General features: G+C 52.6%; 1 protein-coding gene across 1 annotated transcript in view; it reads right to left on the bottom strand.

Annotated features, from left to right (window-relative positions):
* Nucleotides 1-24,443, bottom strand: part of CCDC9 (coiled-coil domain containing 9) — an 86,802-nt gene that overhangs the window by 56,615 nt on the left and 5,744 nt on the right. The window lies entirely within an intron of this gene.

Below are 24,443 nucleotides of genomic sequence, written 5' to 3'. Positions count from 1 at the left end.
GGGGTGAGCCACGCGGTCTCTGCCAAGGCTCTCTGCAGAGGATGCCTGCTGAGTTGTCCTTGGATGGGGGGTGCAGCGAGCTGAACCGATCTCAGGATGCGTTGTAGTGTTGCCACGGAAATGTTTCTGGAGGTAGTGGCAGGAAAGCAGGTGCCTGGAGCTGTTTTCTCAGAAGCAGCCACGGGTCAGAACCAAAGGGAAGTAGCTCTTGATAGCTTTTCTGGGACTGTCACCCCCCTACAACTGTCTTCAGAAGGAAAGAGAGCCTGCGGTTTTGCGTTCCCAACCCAGCACTTTCCGGTCGGTTCTGTGTCGTTTTGGCCTTGGCGGCTTCAGCATTCCTCGGGCCAGTCTCTTCTTTTGCAAAGGGCAGCATCGTCTTGTCAGCATTGTGCTGAAAGCCAGCATTTTTTGGCCGTAGCCGTATCTGGAGAGAAGGGACTGCGGCTGATTTCCCTGGCCATTTAGCCAGCTGGCTGCCACTGCTCTTCCTCCTATTCTTGGCTTAGAGGCAGGGTCTCAAGGCTGGAGGAGAACGCATGCCAGTTTGGAAAGGGTAACCTGAAGAAGTATTTCACAACAAAGGTGTTAGCTGTTTGAAAAGTGTTTCTTTCAGGAAGCATCAGCTAGTCAGGGCTGAGGTTCTTGGACCCTTTCTGCCTATGCCTGCTGAAGGGATGCGGAAAGGATGCTGAGTGTTTGCCTACTGCACCACCCAGAACTGCTCTCGCCCCCTAGGGAGGGTTGGTTGAACAAAGCACCCCTCGAGCACTGCCGAGCTGCCCCCCAAAGAATGGATTCCAGCATTCCATGCGATGCTGGTTTTAATGACGTCGTTCTGGGATGAATGGAGCATGTCTGGACTGCCCTTCAGAAAGCCCGTCAGACTCGGATTCTGAAGAGTCGGGGCTAACCTCCCCTTCAAGCGAGGATGACTATCTCTTGAGGACGTGGTTGGGAGCGTGTATCTGGGACGAAGTCACGGGGCAGCCGTGGGACTCATCCGCCGTTCTCAGTGAATCATCCAGCTCATCTCCTTGGTCAAAAAGTATTGAGCATTTGAAAAGCAGCTCGGGTGGGGGTGAGATGAGCATGTTTCATGCCCAGACGTACTGGGGTTCACAGCGGAGGGCGAGGCTGCTCCTTCCCTGGGCCTAGCCAGCTCTCCTCTGTGGAGCACGGGTCTGGCGGAAAGCTGAGTTCCTGCCTGAGGGGTGGTCATCCGGCTCATGCAGTGTTCTGTGTCAACCCTGTCTTCAGGCAGGGAAGAGGAAGAGCAGCAGCTGGGCAGCTTTCCATGGTGGAAACCTGAAGCGGCTCAACCAGTTACACCAATTCACGTCCCCTCCCCAGCAGCTTCATGCTCATAGCCCCCATACCCGCTCAGGAAGTCTGTGGCAGTTCTGCGGGTCTGGGAAGAGGGCCCAGAGCAGAGCTCCCAGCAGCCTCCCAGTAAGACAGATCCCAGGCTCTGAAACTGGTGTAAGTTGGCTAGCCTGGCCCAGAAATCCTCGGAGGAGGAGTCTGTTGTGTGAGATTACATAGGCGTCAAGTACGCTTGTATCATAAGATTGACTTTTTGTAAAAATAACCGGAAAAAGCCCTTCAGTATATTAGCAAATGGCAAAAGTCTACGCTGAAGTAAAGCTTTCTCTAATTGACAAAATTGGCCATCTGACAGAGCTTTATAAAAATGCTATGAAATGTAAATATTATTTGAAATGGGGTTTGTATATATTGTACTGGTATTTTTACAGTGACCTTTTTGTTGCATGGCTCTGTTTACTTTTTTTTTTATCACACATTTGTCTTCCAACAATGTCATCCAGACGTGAGTCTCCTATCATTGTACTGCTGACATTAAACAATGCAGTGATTTTAAAACTTGCGGTCTGTCTGTCTGACTGGTGTGGCATCACTTTGAACTTTTCCTCCTGCAATAGTCAAGAGGTCTGCATCACTCAGGCCCTTTTGCACCCAACCAGAGTTCAGTGGAGACAACAGGCAGCGTGTTGGGTTACGCAGATCTGTAGGCAGAAGCTCTTTGTAGTGGGGAAGGGGCGTCACCATTCACAGAATCCAGCCCAGCATTCCTGGGTGGGAGTCAGTGGCCTTGGGGATAGGCAAATGAATGGCAAGTGGTTGGGCAGAGCAGGAAGGGCACAGGCCTAGAGGAGGAGCGTTGTGTTGTTTGGAAGAAAGGAGGCAGAGCTTTCAGGTGATGGGCATGCAGGCAGTGCGCCCTCTGAATCCCCCCCCCCTGCCCTGGCAGGGGCTTCCCTTAGCTGTGTGCTGAGCCCGGTACAGGGAAGTGAATCCAGGCTTAGCCTTAAAAGGTTCGCCCCTTATGCGGCAGGCAGCTGAGGGGCGGAGCAGGAATAGGGTCAGCAGGCTGGGGAAGAGATTGCCTGAAGCCTGGATGAAGCAGAGGGGGAAGGTCTTGGCGGCAGGCAGCAACATGGTGGGTGGGGAGGGCAAGAGAAGTACAAGGGAGTCCGCAATGGGTGGCACAAAGCAGGGTAGATGGAATCGAGGCATCCAGCTGGGAATCCGGACCCAGGCAGATTACGTTCTACTCCCATTAGATTTTTGCTACCTTTGCAGCTTAGGTTTGGGCGGGGGTGTCTTTAGATGGGCAAAGAATGGAGCTGTGGCACCCTTGTTGCTCCCCCATTTCACCCATACCAGGAACTCAGAAGGCAGGTGAGGCTCAACCAAGGATGGTGGCAGCAGGTAAATGGAGGAGCTGATCTGCTAGGTCTCCTGTGCCCCTGCCTCTTCCCCCTTGAGATCGTGGTTAGCAGGAAAAAGGAACCAGTTATTAACTCTGCTGCTTCATGAGGCTGGTCTGGAAAGAATCCAGGTGGGGACTGAGGCTGTTCCAGAGAGATGCCGTGTGGCAGCCCTTGAGTGAACCCAGTTCTGGTCTCCTGCTAGAGACTGAAAATCCTGCACGTGCAGCAGTGGCCTGAAGGTGGCGCTTTGGTGCTCTCCTTCCCTCCTAGGTTGGCAATCCAGACGTTTCTCTCTGCCTGGCTGTGTGGGTGTAGTTAAGCTGCTCAGCCCACAGAGTTAGCTGTTTTTTTAATTTAGGTCTGGATGTGAAAGAATGGACTCAAGTCCTTCCTGTTGCTTTGGACAGGTCCCCAGGAGGCCAGAAAACCTGGTAGCCATCTTGAGTCTCCACTTGGTGGTGCCACCCATTTCCCCAGACCACCTTGGGGGGTTGGATAACAATGGCGTCTCCATATGCCTACCACCTCTGTGGTCACCCCTGGGACCTCTGTGGCCACGTAGAACCTCCGCCTAGTTGCCCTGACTTCCCTTGCGCTCCTGCAAGCCAGCATGGGGGTGATCTACTGCAACTTTGCAGTGTCAAGCTATTGTGTTATAGGGATGGTGAGCATATCCATTGCCCATCCTCATTACCAGACTTTAGACAGCAAGACTGAATAGGCGTGGTGTGTTTCCAGTGATCAAGCTTTAAGCATTCAAAATACAAAACAGTTTAGCAAATGAATAAAAATAATACAACTGTTCTGTTCCAGCATTCAAGCTGCCCATGGGAATAAAGAAAAGTTTCCCTACAGTCCACGGATGCCTATATGGGACTGATGTAATGAGTTAACTGTCTCATCTCCTATTAAGGGATCTGAACCAATTAGCTTGTAAAAGTTATTTTCTTTAGCTAAGTGGCCACAGATAACTGTTAGGACCCATTTCAGATAAAAACTCTGAGAGAGAACTTATTTTGACGTACAATTAATTAAGGGTTCTGAGCATTTGAACTTCAACCATTTGAATAGTAAACCAGACAAAAACTTTCAGTGAGTTACTGATCTTTAATTGAAGAAAGAACTCTCTTTATTAGGCAAGACATTTTAAAAATACACACTAATGCTAATCCTATAAATACGAGGAAAAAACCTGCAAGGAAAATCCTAACATTTCTCAACCATAACAATACATGAAGTTCAAAGGAACCAGATTACTGCTGTTTTACAGCGCAATCCAAAGGGGGGGAGGGCTGAAAGCACTCAAGAGGTGGCGTGACCCACGCACTGGCATAGATGCCACATGCACCAGCATATGGGGCATTTATGGCGACGGCTAATTTAGCTGCCCGGATGTCCATTTGATGAACATACGTGTCTTATGGTGAGCATGTTTGTAGGCGGCCCAGTTCTATGGGTTGTCCTGTGCATAGGGGGTCAGGAGGTACAGCAGGAGCTGGTATACTCAATCACCTGTGGAGCACAATGACATGGCGGTCAGTGACAGGCCCCTCGGATGGGCAACCCCTGTCCCCCCAAGCCACTCACCAAGTAGCCATACCATGCCCTCCGGCTCCTGCTCCAGCAGTTGGTTGAGGCCGGAGGGGGCAAATATCTGGAAGTCATGGATGCTGCCAGGGAATTTGTCAATGAGGTCAGTGAAGATCGTGTGGTGGTTGCAAGATGCCTAGATGTTGATGCTGTAGAAACGGTGGTGGTTCTGGTAAACCTGTGGCTTCTTAGGGGGGGGTATCAGGACGACATGGGTGCAGTTCACGGTGCTAATGATGTTGGGCAATCCCGTGATGGCGGCAAAACCCACCCATATGGGAGCCAACTTGGCCTCCTCCATTGGGAACCTCATGTGTGAGTGGAGGTTGGCAAGTACGGTGTTTAGGAACCCATGCAGAGGACTGGGAGACCTCCAGGAACTCTGCTGCCACCCCCTTGAATGTTCCAGTGGCTAGGAACCGCAGGGACAGGAAGATCCTCTGGAGGACAGGGATGGTGTGTTGCACAGGGGCCTTCTGGAAGATGGCCACTGAAAGGGTGTCAGCATTGGCTCACTCCAGACAGACAGCCTCATCCTGCATGAAGCACTGGAACAACTCATTCATCTTTGTTTCTTCTGTGCAGCCCCACATGAGGACTGTGCATGCACAGGCCAGCCACAGAGAAAGATTTTTTTAACTTCTAGAACTATCGGCTCTATAGGGCGCTCCCCTCCCCCTAGCCCAATGCTGCATTTTCCTGCCCAAACTGTCACCTGTCCAGGGGGGAGGGAGTGCTCTGCCCTCAGTTCTGATCCTGCCAAGAGTGGACTTGCTAGCTTCGGCTCGACAGTCTCATCAGCGTTCTTGTGTTTTCTGTAGCTGCATGGAAATAGACGGTAAAATTAGCTGCAGTGGTTTGGAGTGGCGGACTCTGATCTGGAGAACCAGGTTTGATTCCACGCTCCTCCACATGAGTGGCAGAGGCTAATCTAGTAAACTGGATTTGTTTCCCCACTCCTCCACATAAGGCCAACTGGGTGACCTTGGGCAAGTTACAGCTCTCTTCGAGCTCTCTCAGCCCCACCTACCACACAGGGTGTCTGTTGTGAGGAGGGGAAGGGAAGGTGATTGTAAGCCGGTTTGAGTCTCAAGTGGTAGAGAAAGTCGGCATATAAAAATCAACTCTTCTTAAAAAGTGGCCCCTTTTCACGAAGTGTGTTAAGTGCGGCATGAAAATGGCCAAAAATGACTAACACAAGGAGTTTTTAACATGCCCGGAAGAGGACCACATTCCAGCATTGTATAAATTGTGTGCCCTTCTTACCTCCAAAGCATGTCAGGAAAGGGCAACCCGACTTAAAGCGGCCCTGTGGAAAAAGTCACTGGGACCCCAACCTGGGATCCCAAATACTGTTCTCTGTTGGTGGTTTCTGTCCTGGTGCCCTCAACATCTTTGGCACTGAAGCTGACGACGGAGGTGAGGGCTTCCTTGCTACTTGCTTACTAAGAAGGCCAAGAAGCGGTCAGAGGAGCAAGTGGGCAAGAAGGCATCTAAAAAGGCTAAGACAACACTCCCATCTCCGTCAGCTGGCAGATCATTCTCAACACCAATTGAGGTTGAAGTCACTTCGGCACCACGATTCTCTGATATATGATGACCAGGCTGTCAGAGGGCGCAGTCCTTTGCCCCGTAGAGCATCCAAGGAGAGGAGATTAACCCCTTCGCCTGTAACAGGGTTCCCTGTCTGGGTCGGAAGCATTCTGCTCAGGGCAGATGGTAATCTAATGAGTCTAAAATGTACATTAACCTAGAACTGAGGGCAATTAGATTCGCTGTTTCTTTTGCTGAATTGGTGGCGGGACACACAGTTCAAGTGGTGACACAAAACAAGACAGTTATGTTTTACATCGCCAAACGGGGGCACAGGGTCTGTTGCCTTGTGCACAGAGTCCACAAGAACATGGCATTGGGCTGTCCGACATGGAACCATCCTGCTTCCCATTCACATTGCTGGTCAATCCAAGGTCATTGCCGATGCTTTAAGCAGTCATTGGAGAAACAATATGAGTGGGAACTGAATCCTGTATACCTCGACCCTGTCTTTGAGGAATGGGGAAGACCCCAGATACATCTTCTTTCCACCCATTACAATGCAATGTACCCACTGTGCTGTTCCTGAACTGCCATAGGAGAGAACTCCCTAGGTGAGGCATTCCAGTTTCCATGGAACAAAACGCTCTTTTACATCTTTCCTCCATTTCCCCTGTTGAGCAGGGTCGTGGCCAAAATCAGAGCAGACAAGGACAGTTTGTACAATCATTGCCCCGTATTGGGCGAAGCGAGTTTTGTTCGTGATGCTGTCGGCGAAGGAGAATGTATTAATCTTTCATCTTCGTGGCTTCTGTGCAGTCCCGCATGGGACTGCGGTTGCGCAGGCCAGCCGTGGAGAACTGACTAGAAAGCTTTTAGGAGCTTCAGAACGCCTGGAGCGCTCCCCCTCCCCTCCGTCCCAGGCCGAGAGCAAGCCGGCTTCCCGCCCAACCGTCATGTGACGGAGGGAGGAGGGGCGCTCCCCCCTCAGTTCTCTCTTCGCCGCCGTGGAGAGAGCGCTAGCTTTGTTTCAGAGCGTCTTTTCTGTTACCTCAGAGAAAATTTCTCTTCAGGATTTTATTTCTTTTTTTGCCAATATAATCTTATTTAACAACTGTGCCAAATGTAGAAATAGTGTGGCACAAAATAATGACTGTTGTTACGTTTGAGAGATTTGTGCTTTTTCTTTTACTTCAGAAACGTTTTCTCTTCAGGATTTGATTTCCTTTTTGCCAATATGGTTTATGTACCAAATGTGCCAAATATGAAAGGATTATAGCACAAAATAACGATGATTGTTGTTCTGTTTAAGAGACTTATGTCTTTTCTTTCACTTAGAAAGGTCTTCTCTTCAGGATTTGATTTCTTTTCTTTTGTCAATGTGGCTTTATTGAACAAATTTGCCAAATATACAATAGTATGGTACAAATTAATAATGCTTGTTCTATTTGAGAGACTTGTGTCTTTTCTTCTACCTCAGAAAATTTTTTCTTTCAGCATTTGATGTCTGTTTTGCCAATATCGCTTTCTTTGACAATTCTGCCAAATGCAGAATGAGTATACCACAAATTAATGGTCGGTTTTGTTTCAGATACTTGTTTTAATCTTGTCTCTTTCTCATTTTTACAAGTCATTCAGGCTGTGTTGCTCCAGTTCGAATGTCTGTGAGGAAATCCGGCTTTACTAATGCACTAGGGCAGGGGTCGGCAAACTCATTAGTCAAAAGAGCCAAATATCAACAGTACGATGATTGGAATTTCTTTTGAGAGCCAAATTTCTTAAACTTAAACTATATAGGTAGGTACACTGTTTATTAACTTAATAAACTTTAATTAAAGTTTTAAGTCTTAATTAAACTATAGGTACACTGAATAAAACTTGATATCATACTTAATAGTGATCTTATTTATTGATAAAAATTAAATTGTAAGTCCCTGCCATTTCCCCCTCCCCGTCCGGAGTCCTCGTCTGGAGGCCTGGTCTACCGCCATAAAAGCCTATTGGTAGACCTGGCCTCCGGCTGAGTCCCATAGGGAGGCCAGGTCTACCCATTGGCTTTCTTGGCAGTAGACCTGGCCTCCGGAGGCCCATAGAAGCCAATGGGTAGACCTGGCCTCTGAAGGGGGACTTTTCCCCCTCCTTGGAGTCCAGGTCTACCGCCAAGAAAGCGGTAGGCAGGGGTGGCGCACCCAGTCGCCCGCTCTTTCTCTCTCAGGAGCGCCGGCTCCGCAGCCCGGCTGCCGGCGCGAGTGGGCACAAGAGCAGGGGCTCCGAACCAAGTTTGGAGAGCCGCACTCAACGGGCCAAAGAGCCGCATGCGGCTCTGGAGCCGCAGTTTTGAGACCCTTGTCCTAGAAGCTTGAAGAATCTTTCTCTGTGGCTGGCCTGCGCATACACAGTCCCCATGGGTGGTTTCCAAGCATGGGAAAGGGTGTGTGCCCTCATGGCTGCTGGGGCACCTTATGAGCAGGAGCTCAGAGATGCTCTGGCAGGACTCGACTCTGTCATGCAGGCCATCATTGTTGCCGTCACAGTTGCTGGTCGTAGCATCAAAGTCCTGAGCGGTGAGTTGGGTGGGTCGGCTGCTTTGTACAAGGCCGCCCTCCTGCCCCTGCTATCTGTGACCCCCCTCTCGCCCCTGCAGGAGCCACTGCCCTCACTGTTCCGTCCTCACAGCTGAGTGTGGCCAGCTTGGAGATGTCCACCAGCCTTGACAGACAGCTGCCCTTGCCAGCTGACAGGGACCAGGCCCCGGGGACAACTGCCTTCCACACTCTTTGCAGCCTGGGTGTTCCCAGGGGATCCCAGTAACAGTGGCGGCTTTGTCTCCCCACCTCTTCCTGGGTTGGAGCCAATGGAGGTGTTGCTTGTGGAGGCCCTGCCACTGCTGCGTCCACACCTGCGCCTGCCCTTGGAGGTACGTTGTTCCGGGAGGGGGCGGGGCTGGGTGTCTGGGTGATGGCCGAGTCTCTTTTTAATGGTGTCTTCCTCTTGCAGGTGGAGCTCCCTGTTCCTTGATGTTCGATGTGTCTGCCATCGGGCACTTGCAGATGCTTGGCCCAGTGAAGCAGAGCATGATGGCAGGAGCTGTGGTCCTGTTAGGCTTGCCAGGCCCCATAGCTCCACCGGCGGGAGCTTTGCGGGGCTGAGGTCGCAGTGCATGATGCACATGACACGGACACTCTAGCGATCTCAGACAAAACTCTATGGTTTCCATAGAGTTTTAGCTGAGGTTGCCAGAGTGTCCGTGTCTCTTCTGGGTAAACCGGGTAAATATTCAGCATGCATTGCCCCCGGCCCTCAGCTGGTCGGCAGGCAGCCCGGTAGATGGGCGGGATTTTACCCACCACCACAGGCCACTTGGCAATCCTAGGTGCTGTGGATGCTGGCCATCGCTGGGTTGCCAGAGCCCACTGGAGAGGGAGAGGCATTGCAGCGTGCAGACTTCACCTCATTGGATGGCTATGCAATGCCTGCCACAGTGTCTCAGGGGGCCCAGGGGCCTAGAGGGGGTCCTTGGAGCCCGGAGCGGCACCCGACCCTGCCACCGCTGCCAAGGGCTCAGGCCCCCTGCTCAGCCCACGAGCAAAGTAGCCCATCCCGGCCCATCCCAACCCCTCACCCTGTCGTCGATGTGGGCGGCCATCAAGCAGAAGCTGCCAGAGTCACTGAGGTGTCACCGAGGGGCAGGGTGTCACCGAGGCAGACACGTGGAAATTCCTGTGGCCGATCTGTCTCATTGTCTGCACGTCTCACCCCTTGCTGCACCCCACCTCCCCACTGGTGATGGCATCGCAGCTGATCCTAAGGGGTCACCCCCTGGCAGTGTGAACACACTGCCAGCCACTGGGTCGTCATTGAGACCCAGCTGTTTCCCGCCCCCCCAGGGCTCCAGGGTCATGGGCCTGCTCCTCTCTTGCCCTCAGTGGGGTTGTCTGGGGTCGGCGGCCCTGTTTTGGTGTGACCTTGGGGCTTGGGGGGTGTCACCTGCAGCACTGGACAGGGGGTCAGGGCCGACAGTGGGTCTGCTGCCACAGACCCCTCCCTTGGTGCTTGTCACTGTCTACAGGATTACTGGTCTTAGACCTCCATGGTCCACTGGTCATTGGCAGTGGGGTTCTCCAGGTGCTGCCAGGGGTTTCCCACCCCTCCACCCAGCCCTGGCATTGCCCTTTTGGGGCCAGGTAGGGGGTGGTGCCTCCCTGCTCCCTTGTTTACCTAGTCCCTCCCCGCCCCTCCCCTTGACATCTTCACCATCCTCCGGCCCCCTTGTGGCCACCTGCCGTCCTTTGCGTCAGGCCCTCGCCTCACCCCCTCCACCCTGGCGCCACTGTGCCAGCATCCCAAGTCCCTGGGTACCGGCTCAGCTGCTCCATTGCTGCACCCTCCCCAGCCACGGTGCTCCTACCCAACCATCCCCTGGGAATGCACTGTCAGGAGGCTGTGAAATGTGCCTGGAAGCCCCAATAGGCACAAATATCTCACCTAAAATCCTCTTCCTGGGAGTCCCCTCAACAGACTCCTAATCTGCTCTCTGTGCAAGTGACAGCCACCAACTTAGATAAATCACTATGACTTTATCATGTGTTGGTTCTATAGATAAGTGATTGGTTTGCAAAATTAATTGTGAGATCTTGCACAGGTGTGTTGAAATATATCTGATAATGCTCATTAATTTTCTGCAGCAAGATTAAAAGGCTATACTTAGCACTTTACTGGTAATTAAAAAACAGCGATTCTGCTCTTCAGCTACATTAATTGGCTGTCAGAGATCAAAGACATTCTGTACTTTGCCTGACCAGCTGGTGAACTTTCTACAAAGGTTATGAAAAGTATCTAAAAACACACATGTTTAGCATGTATGTCAGGACACAGGCTAGACATTCTTGATGTTGCAGTAGCTGAAGTTCAGTATTACTTTAGTTCTCCTTGTTCGGACCTCTCCCCATTGTCCCAGATGGTTTGTGCCTCCCTGGTCAGAAGCTTCTCAGGGTCCAGGGAATTTACAAGCTGCCCTTGAGGCTGTTCAAACTTTCCTGCTGCCCAGAGGAAGACATTATTTTCTGGCCATTTGGCTGTTTCCCTCTCTGTCTAGCAAGGTGTGAGATGGTCAACCCCTTGTCCTCTTTCAGCCAGATCCCATAGCATACGTAGACACCAAAGCTCTCTGTGTGCTTGGGGGCTCGACCCCTCCTGCCTGCCAGCTACCAGTATGAAACAGGGCTCCAACTCACAAAAAAGAGCACAGTTACAAAGGCTGAAATAGTGGGATGAATTCTACAAGGGGATGGGGCATTTCTCCACGTAGGAAATACATGTGCTTCTTATAGACACCTGCCCAGCATGGTTCACAAAGTAAAAGTACAATAAAATCATAGCAGCATAAAAGCAAACCAGGGCATAAAAACAGCATCAGACAATATTCAGCATCCTAAAATGATATCCCCTGGCCAAACCCAGACCATAAAACAGCTAAAAATATGGACCCCCTCCGTGAAGAAGAAGAACATAAGAAAGGCCATGCTGGATCAGACCATGGTCCAACAGGGGCCAGCCACATGCCTCTAGAAAGCCCACAAACAAGAGAAGGAGGAGCTGTTGTTAAACGCTTGTGGAAAAGAATTGTTTCAGCCTGGCGTCTCACATACAGTAAAATAGATGCCAAGTAAGCTTCAAGGGGGGTCATCCTAAAGTGGAGGTGCCCCCAATGAAAGATCTTGTCTCTGATGCCCATAAGAGGATAGACAGTGTCATAGACCAGCCCGAGCTGTCCTCCGAGGAAGTGGAATGAGAACCTGGGCGCGGTCCTCCAAGGACCGCACTGGAACAGCAGGAGCAGGCATTAGAGCCACCAGGACCCATGACAGGAGATGAGGGCTGCTCTTTCGGGCAGCAAACAGAGCAGCAGAAGCAACAGCAGCAAGGGCACCAGGACTCCTCGCCTGCAAGTTCTCCCAAGCTGGCTGAGAAGCAGAGAATCAGGGCCCAGCTTCAATTAAGAGAAAGAAGGCAAAATGCCAGGTGGGCCTTGAGAGAGAGAAAGGAGACAATTAAGCCTAATCAGGACGGAGTGGAATAAGCTGGAACTGATAGGCTAATAAAAGGCCAGGCAGTTTGCCAGAGCTCTCGTTGGTTCAACACATGTTGAAGGCCACTGACTGAGAAACACACAGGAGCGCCAAGCAACTGTAGTTATCTCAGTTCACCCCGGCGTGCAAGCTGACGTCTGATCTGATAAACAAGGAGGTTGTGCTGGTAAGTGCCTCTACTCCTTTACTTGCTAATTACCGTAGTCGAGCCCGGTCCACGGGAAGAGAAAAGCCTGTGTCAGGCTCTGGTCGGCACAGCACTCCCAGTGCTGTTGTTGAAACTAGAGGCCAAGCCTCCGGCCTGGTTCCTGCCTGCACACTACGCTCCTGCCGGAGTACGACAGACAGTATGGAAGGAGGCGGTCCTTTGAGTACCCCGAACCCACACGGTTAAGGGCCTTAAAAGCAAGAGACATCACTTTTAGTTGTGCCCACAAATGGATGGGCAGCCGGTATTGATCTTCCATCACAGGTGTGACATGGCCCCTGTATCCAGGCACTGACAAGGTTTTGACCACAGCATTTTTGGAAGTTTCTGGATAGTCTGCAGATAGCTCCAACACAGCGCAGAGCAGTAATGTCACCTGGACATTGGTCAAGAAACAGATGTAGCTGGCATATCAGCCAATGTTGGTTGAAGACACTGTGTTCCCCAGAGGAGACCTGGCCCTCCTGCTGTATGCCTAAATCCTGCAGCACCCTTGATCTACAAGCCTACTCATGCAGAAGGAGAGCAGGCCCCTTCAGGACAGGCTGACTCGGCAATCCTTGAGCAGCTTTGCCACTTACCAGCAGCAACCTTCTGCATATTTGCCCTCATCTATCCTGGGGCCCCGAGTTCAGAACTTCCACAGATCCCCCCCTCCTGTCTCATCTAAGGAGAAACACAGCCAGGGGTCAATGGCATGTTAGCTGTCAGCTCATCCCAAACCCCCAGGCAATCTCTCCCAGTGGGATTGTGCAGATGTCAAACAGGAGGGAGCAAGATGGATCCTGGGGTTCCAGAAGCAAAACCATTAAAGCTCAGGGCCCTCCCACTCCCAATATGACCAGCCTTTCCAGAAGGATACTGTGATAGAGGGTACTGGAAGTGGCTAAGGGGTCCAGGAAAACCCACAGGGATGCATTCCCTTTCTCAATCTCCTGGCAAAGGTTGTCAGTTTATGTGCCAAACCCAGGCCTGAAATAGGTCTAGATAATCCATCTCTTCTCAGACCCCTTGAAGCTACATAGACACCACCTTCTCCAGAACCCTGCCCAAGAAAGGAAGGGTAGCCACCGAGGGGTCGCTGTTTAGGTTCATCTATGTGTTCATCTATGTGCCCGGCATGGGACTGCGCAGGCTCAGGCTGGCTGTGGAGGAGATTATCAAGCTTCTAGAAGCTTAAGAGCTCTTGGAGCGCTCCCCCTCACCTCTATCCGGAGCCTAGCGCAGGATGGTTTCCCGCCCAAACGGTCACATGACGAAGGGGGGAGGAGTGCTCCTCCCTCAGTTCTCTCTTCGCTGCCATGCAGGGAGGGTGTCTTTCGATGAGCGCTGAAGATTTTACCTCAGAGCTTTTCAGCCGTTGTAGAGGAGCCTACTCTTCTATGATGGCACTTTTCAAAAAAATGACGAAGATGGCCTCAAACGACGATCATGATGAGTGCTTTTACTGTTTGGGAGAGTCCCACATTGTCGAGACGTGTCCCTCATGCCAGACCCTCACACCGAAGGCTAGGCAAGTCAGGGCCTCTTGCCTTAAAGCTTTTTTGTGGGAGAAATCCTTACTACTGTTGACCAGCCAAAAAAATGAAGTCTCAGGAACAGTCAGATACCCCTTCTGTTTCTTCCACTCCCACAATGTCAGTATCTGTCCTGCTGCTTTTGCCCGAAAAAGCTGCCTCTGAGAAGGCTGACAAAAAGGGCAATAAAAAAGTGAAGAAAATCCCAAAGGACAAATCCTCTAAGTCCGATAAGGGGCCTTCCTCATCCAAGGGTAAGCAGCCAATGGGCAATTATTTGCCTGCTGAGGGGTCTCGATGCCGGCCAGAGTCCCCATCAGATAAAGCTTCCCCAAAGGCATCAACATCTTCTTGGCCCTGAGAATCATCATCGTCGCCGAGGCATTCTCCTGTTTGGAGTTGAGGGAGAAACCTGGGACTGGCTCAACTCCATCAATCCATTTCTCCCAGAAGACAATCAACTTCAGCGCCGAGTTTGATCGGTGCCAAGATGTGCTGGAGCTCCTGTTTCCATCCAGGACACCATTCCGGGAAGACAGATCCTCTTCTTTGGAGCCAGAGGTGTTTGTAGTAAACCTGGTGCATCCTCCATTGAAAGTCAAGCAGAAGGAGGTTGATCAGCCTAGAGCATTTCTGAGAAGTGTTTGTCCAGCCTCTGCTTAAAGATTGCCAGTAAGGGGGAGCTCACCACCTCCCTATGAAGCTGATTCCACTGTTGAACAACTCTTACGGACAAAGGTTTTCCCTGATGTCCAGCCGGTAATTTCTGCCCTATTATTGTGAGTCCTGTCCTCTGCTGCCAACAGGAGCAGTGCCCTGCTCTCCTCTAAATGACAGCCTTTCAAATACTTCAAGAGAGCAAACATGTCCCCCCTCAACCTCTTCTCTAGACTGAAGATTTCCAAGACCCTCAGCCTTTCCTCATAGGTCTTGGTCTCTAGGCCTCTGATCATCCTCGTTGCTCTCCTCTGCTTCCACTCGAATCTGTCCACATCCTTTTTGAAGTGAGGCCTCTAGAACTGCACACAGTACTCCAGGTGCATCCTGACCAATGGTGTGTACAGCAGAATGATGACATCTTGCGAGCTGGATGTTACACCTCTGTTGATGCACCCCAAGAGCGCATTAGCTTTTTTTTTGTCGCTGCATCACACTAGCTGCTCTTATTTAACATATGGTCTGCCCATACCCCAAGATCTTGGTCACACACACTGCTACCCAGAAGTGTATTTTCCTATCCAGTATGCATGTCCCTCATTTTTGTTACCCAGATGTAGAACTCTGCACTTCTCCACCTGCTCAGCCATTCCATCCCACTGACTTTCTTGGTAAATGGGGAGGGGGGGCCTTCTCGGCTCTGCAGGAGGGGAGGGGGCACTCCAGAGTGATATGGTAAGCAATGGTGTCTATCACCGGGGTGATCTCTGCCTGCTGGAGGTTCACCAGGGCTATGACCGGAATGGCAGGCTTGCTGACAAGAAGATCCTCAAGGGATGCCATGAAACTCTCTGGATGGACCATCCTCCGGGGCAGACCATCCAAACCCTTGCAGAGCTTTCAAGTTTCTATGAGTCCATAACACAGAAAGTCGGTATATGTCGTGAGTCAGCCTGAGAGTTACTCTTCAGAAGAAGAGGAGGCGGCAGAACAAGCCCTCACTCCCTCTGAAGAGATAACACCGGAACAGCAAGACGGGGCCTCTGAGCCAGAAGACTGGCCGTCTAAAACAAGAGACAGGAACAGGGAAGAGAAAGCCTTTCACATTCAGGGTCTCCTCCACCAGTGGAGAGAAGAAGAGTAAAAGGTAGAATGGCACTGCAGCAAAGGAGAAAGTCGGCCCCGCTTTTGCACAAAAGACATAAGTTGGCGCAGGAGGAATCAGAATCTGAAGCCAACAGCTGAACTGAAACACCTGGAGAGTCACGAAGACAATATAAGCAAGACTGACCGTTAAGTGCCTCGTGGGAGCAAATGTTATTGCATGCCGACTGTCTCTGACAACCTCGTCTGAGATTTATCTCTTATCTTGAGAAGCTTCATTTGGAGTCAGTTTGCCGTGCTGTTGAACTTCGAAGAAAGCCGTGGCCTGCAGCCAAGACCTTAAGGGCGAGGAGCTTGCGTCTGTCTGTGAACTTGTTCCTGAATGGTGAGTGTACTGGTTCTTGTGGGTTATCCGGGCTGTGTAACCGTGGTCTTGGTATTTTCTTTCCTGACGTTTCGCCAGCAGCTGTGGCAGGCATCTTCAGAGGAGTAATGCTGAAGGACAGTGTCTCTCAGTATCAAGTGTGTAGGAAGAGTAATATATAGTCAGAAAGGGGTTGGGTTGAGCTGAATCATTGTCCTGCAAAAAGTATCAAAGGTAATGAGCTAATCATTGTCCTGTAAGTATCAAGATAATGTGCTAATGAGGGTGTGGTATGTTAATATGTGGTATGTTAATATGGAACCATTGTATCCTGAAGTGATCTGTTAATGTGTGAAATCCAAAGCTAATATGCATGGCTATTGTTGACTGTAGTCTTTGTTATTCTGGAGGTTTTCAGGACAGGAAGCCAAGCCTTATTCATTCTTAAACTCTCTTCTTTTCTGTTAAAGTTGTGCTGATGTTTATTAATTTCAATGGCTTCTCTGTGCAATCTGACAAAATAGTTGGTAGAATTGTCCAGTCTTTCAGTGTCTTGGAATAAGACCCTGTGTCCTGTTTGTGTCAGTCCATGTTCAGCCACTGCTGATTTCTCAGGTTGGCTGATTTCTCAGGTTGGTGAGTGTACTGTTTCTGTTCTTATTGAGGAGCTGCCGGCCCCTCCCGGCAAGAGTAAAATACGCTTCCTTCTGCTTCCTTCTGCTTCCTTCAGCACCGATACATTGCTGTGTGGAAAGCAGAGACTCAGACCTGCCTGTACACAACAGCATATAAAAATCAACTCTTCATCTTCTTCTTCTTGCAAGTTCTCCCCAAAAGTCATCCTGATTGGGAGCTCATGGTTACCTGTCCTTAGTTCACTTTCACATAAATTTGAGTAGGCCAAAGTGCTGCCATTCCTTCTTCATCCTCGCTTGTCAGCATGTCACTTTGTCGCTCTGAATAATGCTTAGCTGAATAAGACCTACAGCTTTAACATCCAGCATTTGTCATGTAACATTTAACGCCAGCATGCTGTAGTGGTTAAGAGCGGTGGGTTGGAGCGGTAGACTCTGATCTGGAGAACCGGGTTTGATTCCCCATTCCTCCATATGAGCAGCGGACGCTAATCTGGTGAACCAGGTTGGTTTCCCCACCTCCACATGAAGCCAGCTGGGTGACCTTGGGCCAGTCACAGCTCTCTCTTAGAGCTCTCTCAGCCCTGCTTACCTCACAGGGTGTCTGTTGTGGTGGGGGGAAGGGAAGGGAAGGAGAATGTAAGCCGGTTTGATTCTCCTTAAAAGGTAGAGAAAGTCGACGTATAAAAACCAACTCTTCGAAAAACCAGCTCTTCTTCTTCTAGGTAAGTAGTTAGCTAGACTTCTTTGTTTTATCTTGCTGTTGCCTCTGGCTATGTAACTTGGCCAGGGGTCAGTGGCTGGCTGAGCACTTGGGGGTGGGGCTTGAGCTGTGTTCTCACTGCCTGCCTGCCTGGGAGTTGTGCTGAGCAGGAGCAGCTCCTGTGCTGGGTAGGGGCAGGATGAGAGCCAGGCCTTTGGGGAGTGGGAGGCAGGGTCCTTTTTAGGCACAGCGTCCCATTGGCAGCCAGGATGGCATGTTGGAACTGGTGGATGTTGGGGGGGGGGAGAGAACAAGCAGCTTGCCTTGGAGGCTGTTGAGCCCCACTCCATACAGGGAAGAGGGGAAGGTGTGTGGCTTGGCCAGGAATATCCACAACCCTGTGGGATCTTGGTACCTGGCAGGCAAGTGATGCAAAGGGAAGAAGAAGAAGAGTTGGTTTTTATATGTCAACTTTCTCTCCCTTTTTAAGGAGAATCAAACAGCTTACAATCTCCTTTTCTTCCTCTCCCCACAACAGACAACTTGTGAGATAGGTTAGGCTGAGAGAGTGTGACTTGCCCAAGGTCACCCAGCTGGCTTCATGTGGTGGAGTGGATTCACCACATTAGCCTCCGCCACTCATGTGGAGGAGTGGGGAATCAAACCCGGTTCTCCAGATCAGACTCCACCGCTCCAAACCACCGCTCTTAACCACGCTGCCACCACACTGGCAGTGATGCCCCCTGCCCATGGGGGTGGCAGGGACCTGGTGGCGCAAGCACTGCCATCCTACCTGGGGGCCTTCCTTGGGCTGCTGCTTCTGCTCCAACCCTGCCTGCTAATGGCTGTGTCTTTGCCTCCCTTTCCGGGGAGGGTCTTGAGGGGGCAGGGATACTATTTATATATTTATTTTGCTGCAAGGAAAATTTCTCAGGTTGGTGAGTGTACTGCACAGACCAAAAGGGCTTCTGTGGCTGTCTGAGTTGGGAACTCCCAGGGATTCAACCCTCCGTTTTCCTTTGTGCCCCCCGTTTCTTTCTCTCCCCCACCCCCTTGCTGTCAGTTGACTTTCCAGCATTATGCAACGCCTAGTCACAAGGGCCTCGTCCAGATTTGGGGCTTGGCAGGGAGCAGCTATTCAGAGAGAGAGAGAGCCCATAAGGAAGGAGGGAAGCGGGGGCGGATTCCTGGGAGAAGCATCCTGTTCTCTCTCGGGAGTGAAACCTCTGCCCAGGACGGCTCACTTGCTAGAGCCCCAGAGCGGATTCCTGGCCTCGATATTTGGTACCCCTCCTTCCAAGCAGCCAGGTGTATGCACTCTGAGGCAGGTGAGAGTTTCAAGGGGCCCTTTTGCTTGACAGAATTGCCCCCACCCCCAGAGGCTGCATCACCAAGGCTCTGAGGCCAGATTGCTTCCTTGCTCAGTGGGCTGGCAGAGCTGGAATCTCGGGCTGCTTTGGCCCTTTTAAGTGTCCCATGAGGACCCAGGGGCTTTGTCTGCTCTGCCTAGCTCAGGCACTGTGGGCTCCAACTGGTGAGGCAAACCGTTCTGGCTGGGGAGGCTGATGGTGAACACCTACCCTCCCCCCAGATCTAGCCACTGGGTTCAGCTTGGGGCAGAGCCCTAGTCCCCAACCCTCCTGCTGAAGCCTGTTTGCCTCTCTGGAAGCTCTCGGGGGAAGCCCTCGTCTTTCTGGGGTGCGAGAGCTGCCAGCACCCACCTCGTCCCTTGGGTAGCTGCTCCATCCAGAGCCACAGCCTGGGTGGAGGTTTCTGAGGGGAGGGGCTTTGCTTTGCAGTTGCAGTCTGGTCCCTGCTCTCTTCTCCTGCATCTGGTGTGCACGTTAGGAGTGGGGGAATGGGCTTTCTCTTGGGATGTGTCTGAAGGAGCCAGCCAGCTGTCCACAGCTCAGTTGAGACACACCTCTGCCTTCTCCCGACCCCTCCCCCCCAAACAGGCAACTCAAAAGGTCTGGAAGTCCAAGGCCCACAGTGAGGGAGTTGTAGGCCCATCCACACACACCCTGTGTTGCCTGGGATGGGGCCCCCCAAGTTTCCAGAGAGCTACTTCCTTTCCATCTTTTAGTCCTGTTGTCATTTGGAGCTGGGGAGGGAGGAGAGAAGGAAACTGAGCCGGGCTCCTGGGGAATGCCAGGAATGCTGCAGTTCAAAAGGCAAGAGGTTGTGTGCAAGAGCCCCTGAATGTGGGCTCAAGCACAGGCCCCTCGGGGTGTGCTTGGCCATGGCTGTTTCTGCACCCTCTGGACCCAGGGTGCTCCTCTCCAGCGGAAGCTCCTGAGAGAACGGGCCTGCTGGCCTCAGGCCATGGGCTGGGGGTGCTACGGAGGGGGAATCTCTGAGCCGCTGGCCTTGTGGGATCAGCTTGCAGTGGCAGGGAAGAGCCTGTCTGACCTGTACCCTCCCAGCACACTGCTCGCCAAACTGCCCAGTCCACCACTGGCGTGGTGCCAGTGAGGCCATCCTTGAAGATGCCACCCAAGATGCCCATGCAGCTGAAGGCATCAACCCTCAAGCAAGGCAGGCTACTGCGCCTGGTGTTGGCCTGGGTGGGGAGGGCAACATGTTTGGAAAGCTGTCCTTCCTGAGGGGCCCTTACCACCTCCTGCCCGGCCTGGGCCGCCTCAGTGGGCTCACGGCCCAGTGGTGGGCAGCCACCCCCCCCCCGAAGAGTGCCTCCACTCTGCCTGTGTTCAGCGGGACCCAGGGCCAAGCCCTGGCCCTGCCCAAACCGCCATGGCTGCACATGGCGCAGGTGGGCGGCAGCAACAGCTCTCCTTGTCTGTGAGTGGCGCAGAGGGCCCTTTCCCCAGCCGGGCCAAAAGGATCTCCTTTGCGGGTGCAGCAAGCAACGAGCCCCGTGAGCTGCTTTGTGGGGGCCAGTTGCTACCGCAGAAGCAGCCAGGAGCCCCCCTTCACCCCTGGGGCTGCTGAGAGACCACGCTGAGGCTTGACCTGGACCTGGGGCCTTCCATCTTGAACGACATGCTGGGGATCATGGAAGAATACCAACAGCCTGCCCCCAAAGTCCCATAGAATGCCTGCCCCTCGCCTCCTCCATGGACTGTCTTTGCCTCAACAGGAGGGCTTGTTTTCTGTTGATTGTCCTCAGGAGTGGAGACACAAGGAAGCTCAAGGAGAGTTCCCGGGGGGGGGGGGGGCAAAGCAGGTGTCTCGGTAGGAGCAGCCGGTGACTTCTGCCTCCTTAGGAATGGAGCTGGGGTCCCCCAGGGGCCCTCAGGGTGCTGCTGCTTCCTGTGCACTGAAGGGGGGGAGGTGTCCCATGCACTTGTAACCAGAGATCCTACTTCTCTGCTTCTTGGGGGCAGGGGTGGTTGGACAATAAAAGGCAGCTTGTGCCCAGTGACCTCTCCTGCTCCACGTTGGCACCACTGGGTAGCAAGTTAAGGCCTCCCCTCCTTTTGTCTTGACCACAGAGGAAGGAAGTCTCTTTGTGATTACCCCCTCCTCCCCAGCCGGCTGCTGCCAAGGGGTCATATCCCTCAAGTCCCCTGCAAGGGCTGTCTCAGGAAGCTGCTGCCCCCTCTGCAGCCACCAGAGGGCAGATGCTGCCCAGTCACCATTCTTACTTTTCCCCAGGGAGGCAGCCTCCTACCTCCTCCCACCCCCACGGGCAGTTCCAGTTGGCAGTCAGATACACAACAGGGCAGCGTAGCTTAGTGGTTAACAATGGCGGACTCTAATCTGGACAATCATAGAACCATAGAGTTGGAAGGGGCCACACAGGCCATCTAGTCCAACCCCCTGCTCAATGTGGGATCAGCCTAGAGCATCCCTGACAAGTGTTTGCCCAGCCTCTGTTTAAAGACTGCCAGTGAGGGGGAGCTCACCACCTCCCGTGGTAGCTGATTCCACTGTCGAATAACTCCGTCAAAAAATGTTTCGTAACATCCAGCCGTGCAATTTAAACCCATTATCCTCTGCTGCCAACAGGAACAGCTCCCTCTAAGTGACAGCCCTTCAAATACTTAAGGAGAGCAATCATGTCCCTCCTCAACTTCCTCTTCTCCAGACTAAACATTTCCAACTCCCTCCGCCTTTCCTCACAGGGCTTGGTCTCCTGGCCTCTGATCATCCTCGTTGCTCTCCTCTGCACCCGCTCCATTCTGTCCACATCCTTTCTGAAGTGAGGCCTCCAGAACTGCACACAATGCAGTGTACAGTGGGACTGTGACATCTTGTGATTTGGATGTTATGCCTCTGTTGATGCACCCTAAGATCGCATTAGCTTTTTTTTGTCGCTGCATCACACTTGCTGCTCATATTTAACTTACGGTCCACCCTTACCCCAAGATCTTGTTCACACACACTGCTGCCCATCCATTATGCGTGTCCCTCATTACCCAGATGTAGAACTCGGCACTTATCCTTGTTGAATTGCACCTTGTTCACATCCGCCTATTTTTCCAGTGTGTTCAGATCTTGTTGAATACTATCTCTAACATCTGGGGTTTTCGCTTCTCCCCCCAATTTGGTGTCATCTTCAAATTTAATGAGAAATCCCTCCACCCCTTCGTCCAGATCATTTATAAAAATACTGAAAAGTACCGGGCCCAGAACCGAACCCTGTGGCACCCCCACTGGACACCTACCTACATTCAGATGAACTGCCATTGGCAACTACTCTTTGAGTGCGGTTCTCCAACCATTTCCTTATCCACATAACAATCCTAGAGTCCAATCCACAGTCCTCTAGTTTACCCATCAGAGCATCATGGGGAACCTTGTCAAAAGTCTCACTGAAATCTAGGTAAACAACATCAACCGCATTCCCTCGATCCTATAAGCTCGTCACTCGATCAAAGAAGAAAATGAGGTTGGTCGGGCAGGACCTGTTGGGGACAAATTTGTGCTGACCTCTTTGAATCACCAGGTTGTCCTTCAGATGCTTGCAGACTGAATTCTTCAATATTTGCTCCAGTATCTTCCCTGGGACAGAGGTCAAACTGACTGGCCTATAGTTTCCTGGATCATCCCTCCTGCCTTTTTTGAAAATTGGGATAACATTCTCCCTCCTCCAGTCTTGTTGCCCATCTCCTGTCCTCCAAGAAGTCTGGAAGACGATGGACAAAGGCTCTGCAAGCTCTCTAGAAAGTTCTTTGAACCAGGTTGGTTTCCCCACTCCTCCACATGAAGCCTGCTGGGTGACCTTAGGCCAGTCATAGTTCTCTTTGAACTCTCTCAGCCTCACCTACCTCACAAAGTGCCTGCTGCGGGGAGGGGGAGGGTAGGCAATTGTAAGCCCCTTTGAGGTAGAGAAAAGCAGGGTATAAAAACCAACTCTTCTTCTTGTTAAATGCACAAGGAAAATGGTGATTGGAACTGGGGGCTCAGCCTCTTCTAAACTAGTGAGCATGGAGGTACAAACCCGGCCCTCTGGCCAGAAGAGAGCAAGCGCAGGGCAGAGCCTCTTGGGACTACCCTGTATCCCCATGCTGGGAGCAAGAATCTGGCCTCCCTTTACTCTGAGCTCCACCCCCCCAGCCACAGTGGAGCTGCTGCTGAGATGGTCACTCTCCTTATGGGAGGTTAGCAGAAGCAGAGCAGAAGTCAGCTGTGATTCCCTGCAGCCCATTCCCAGGCGAGGGGGCACCTGGCTTGGCCAGGCTGGGTGACTCATCCCCACAAGATGTAAACAGCCTGGGCTGACCTCTTCCCTGGGACAGTGGGAGGAAGCGCTGCCTCCCAGCGGCTTTGGGAGAGAAGCCCGAGATCCCTGGCATGCAAGCACCCACTCTGGCCCCCGTCTCCTTAACTGCAGTTCAGCGGGGGGCAGCCTCTGGCTTTGAGGGCCCCACTTGGTGGCTCTCCCCCCACCTTCTATTGCTGCCTCCTTATCCCCCTCACAATGAAAGCAGGGGGGGGGATGCACACACATGCCCGTGTGCACACCCTCTGCCTTTTCCCAAATAAGGGAATGAGCCAGGAGGGCCAACTGTTGGTTGCAGCTTGGAGCAGAAGGCTGCCTGGGGCCAGAGCCCCCCCCAGGCCTCGGTGCTGAGGCGTGCCCCCCCACACACACACCAGCAGGGAAGTTGGAACGCATGTTGACATCCTTGGTGGGCGGAGAGGAGGCCTTACTGGGGCCACCTCCAGACGCGGCACTCCTCGAAGGGGCACGCTTTGACATACTCCAGAGCTGGAGGCAGATGTGGAAGGCCAAGTGGTGGAGCCACCTGCGAGTGAACAGCTGGCACCAGTTGGCAGGGAATAACAAGGCCCTGGCTGATGAAAAGGAAGATGCAGTGTACGCTGGGGAGGGGGGACAGGAGAAGAATGAATGGCCCAGTGTCACGGCCAGACTCCGAAAGCAGAGAAGGGACAGGGAAGGAGGGGGGCAGGCAGTGGCCTTCAGCTGCCACAGCCTCAGCCTGCAGGGACGGCCTCCCACAGGATGGGAGTTTCAAAAGGATAACCCGAAAGAAGAGCCCACCCACTGCCAGCCTTTGCGCTTGGTGGGGGCCAGTGATGCCGAAGGCTGAGCCCTATGACCCTTTGGGTGTGCCCCTCCAGGGCCAGATCAGCATTCACTTACAGGGCATTTCCTGCTGGTGGCCAGCAGCGAGCAGGCCCCTCCTCAGCAAAGAGCCTTGGCTTCAGCGCTTGTGGCACCGCGTGGCTCGCTCCGGGGCCCATTTCACTTCCTGGCCCACTCCTGGGACCCGCCCAGCCCAGCCTGCTCCTCAACAGGTAGAGTGGGAAGGCTCCCTTTCCAAGATGTAGGGCAGGGGGCCGGCCTTCCAGCTGTCATGGTTCCCCCACCCAACTGTCTCCTGAACTGGTGGTGTTCAACCAGAACGTGTGGAAAGGCTCAAGTCCCCCTCCCCCAATAAGACCTCTGTGCTGGAGCTGAGCCCTTCAGGGGAGGGGCTACAGCACTGAAACGCCCAGGCCTCAGCCGGGGGGGGGGGGAAGGGGGCACCCTGCGCATCCTCTCCTCACCCCAGTGGCATGAAGCATCCAGGAAGAGGCCCTTAAGCCTTCCCTACAAGGAAACTGATGTGTTGTCGTCCTCCCCCTATAAATACTTCTGTGCAGATGTTTATTCCACACTGTCAACAGAGCGGGGGGGGGGCTCCTGGGAGCAGGCTGCCCTCCTGCGACGCAGAAGCAGGACCGGCCACAAGTCATGTGGGGGTGGGTTGGTTGGATTTGCATTTGGACAATGCCTGGACCGCCCCAGCTAAGGGGGGGGGGGTTCTGGCAGGCCGGTTTTCCACTGGCAGCCCCACCTCCAAGGCTGCTCAAGCAAGGCTTGCTGGAGAAGAG

Source organism: Euleptes europaea, chromosome 3, assembly GCF_029931775.1.
Source record: "Euleptes europaea isolate rEulEur1 chromosome 3, rEulEur1.hap1, whole genome shotgun sequence".
Lineage (NCBI taxonomy): Eukaryota > Metazoa > Chordata > Lepidosauria > Squamata > Sphaerodactylidae > Euleptes > Euleptes europaea.
This window is presented reverse-complemented; position numbering and strand designations above follow the sequence as displayed.